Source organism: Penaeus vannamei, chromosome 33, assembly GCF_042767895.1.
Source record: "Penaeus vannamei isolate JL-2024 chromosome 33, ASM4276789v1, whole genome shotgun sequence".
NCBI classification, from domain to species: domain Eukaryota; kingdom Metazoa; phylum Arthropoda; class Malacostraca; order Decapoda; family Penaeidae; genus Penaeus; species Penaeus vannamei.
The window spans coordinates 12,901,338-12,903,837 of NC_091581.1; positions in this window are offsets into that span (position 1 = coordinate 12,901,338).

Below are 2,500 nucleotides of genomic sequence, written 5' to 3' on the forward strand. Positions count from 1 at the left end.
GTTATTATTATTATTATTATTATTATTATTATTATTATTATTATTATTATTATTATTATTATTATTATTATTATTATTATTATTATTATTATTATTATTACTATTATTATTGTTATTTTATCATCATTATAATTTTCATTATTATAATTATTATAATTATCATTATTATTTTTTATTATCATTATTTTAATTTATTTTATTTTTATGTTTTTATGTGCAAGTATAACACTTCTGTTTTGGGGTAATGTCATCTTAAAGATTATAATGCATTTGCTAACCTACAGTAATAGTATGTTACCAGCTTCATACATATTTTTGTAAGATTATAAATGTTATAAGTATTGTTGGTCTTGACTGGAGGGTGCTATTAATGTATAAGTTAGGAATAATATTGATGGATTTTATATTATACATTACTCAGGTTTAACGTTTTGCACTTGCTAATTCAATAAAGTTGCTGGTAATGGAAATTACTTGATATTGTTACATCTCTAAATTAATAAATTGTAATGAACACTGAATGATAGCTTAGTCTCAGAATGTTAACATTTTGTATATATGTTAACCCCAGGTAAAGGATTTGTGTTTAATGATAGTTTTCTTCTTGTTATAGATAGGGTGCTGGTGATTGTTCATAAGAATGAATGAATTACTGTGCAAAGAAATTATCTTCTTTTATATGTACATCTACATTTACAGTATACTGTGTATATCTTTATTCTTTCAGTTTTATACAGCTGTGCGTTTACTTGTTTATATGTATGTGTGTAATGTAAGTGTATTGACGAAAAGCTTCTACAGAAAGATGCCTTATGGTGCTGGTGATTTGATGAGTAATTATGTGATGTGATTGGATTATTATTACATTTAAGTAATATATCACATGTGTATATAATTTTTTGTATGGTACCTGCATGTATCTAATGCCTCTGCTTTCCAAAACAAGCAACTATATGTGAACATATTTTTATTCCCCAAGATGGGGTATTTTAACAAAAAAGTTTATTAGAATGTGATATGGATGGTTCATCCTCTATGGGAAGTAAATGTTACCATGTGTAGACAAGCTGTTGTTTTGTACAAACTATGCTTGTCTCAGATATGGGAATTATTTAGATAGAATGAATACTTCAAAAACAAAAGAAAAGGCAAAGCCTTATAAATTTATTTCTGTTTTGTACTTTTCATTTACTTCACAGTTCCATTGTCCAAACTCTTATTGTTTTCTCTTTTTAATGATGTACTCTTCATATTAGCAAAATATGTACAGCAATAATCATGTAGCTTAATACTACATAATCAGAATAACCATATGCTTGATATATGCACACAAATTATATTCTTTAATGCAGTTAGTACTTTCTCTTGTTATGAACTTTGACCATTTGACAAGTTAAAGTGCCAGTGGAAGTGCCTTTAGTTTTCCTTCCTTCTTTTAAGGCCTTGTTCAATATAAGGCTGTGAATATGTTACAATGCTGTAACCAATTCATGCTGAGATGATGTCCTGTCATGTCATGGTAGACTACCCATCACGTAGTTATGATGTCTTTGTGTCATGTGCAGTCGAACCTACTGTGAGTTGTGAACACTAAACTGTTGTATGTTTGTGTAGGCCTGGCTGCATTCACAGAAGAGAAAAAGCCCATGGAAAAAGGCTTAAACCCTCTTTCCAATCTCATTATTTAAAAAATGTTTCTGTTGCAGCCATGAGCTTAGAATGGAGCTATTCTATTTTCTTGTACTTTTATTTCAAGACCAGCTGACACCACAAGCATCCTGAAATGTTGTTCTGTATGGCATTGGGGCCTCCCATTGTGATTGGGTTAGTTGTAAAGTTCTGTGGTTCGCTGATATCAGAACATGATATTTCACAATCAGATTTAAAGAGCATTTCTGATTTATTATTTGTATATGATCTTAGTGCCAATATATGTAAGATCTTAGGGGAACATTATTTACAACTGTTTTTTGAAGGATTGATGCAAACTTGATACTTAAGTATTTAACTTATGCTATGGCAAGAGAATTTTTGAGACATCTATATATTAAAGAAAATGGTAATGCAAATATTATTAGTTCAACTTTATCTAAGATTTCCTATTATCATAATGACATAATAAGTTAGATCTATTACTGGCATTTATTTTATGCATAGCATTTATAGTCATAAAATATTTATTTTTATTGTAAAATGACTTTTGGTATTTATAACCATACATTGTGAAAATTAGAAATGCAAATGTTAATTTTATTCAAGGGGCAATGTATTCCAACCTCCAGAATTGAGTGATTTTTTTAATGCTAATCTGATGCCTGAATAGATTCCTTGTCATTTGTGAAATCACCTTTACATTTTAGGACTTCATTGTTAGTGTTGAGAGCGGGAATTTTGTGTTTCATTATATTTGGTATTCAGTTTTACAGTTTTACTGTCAACTGCATCTTATGATGTGTTCAGTCCACAAACGTTGTTTTCAACAATGGAATATCCTTTAATA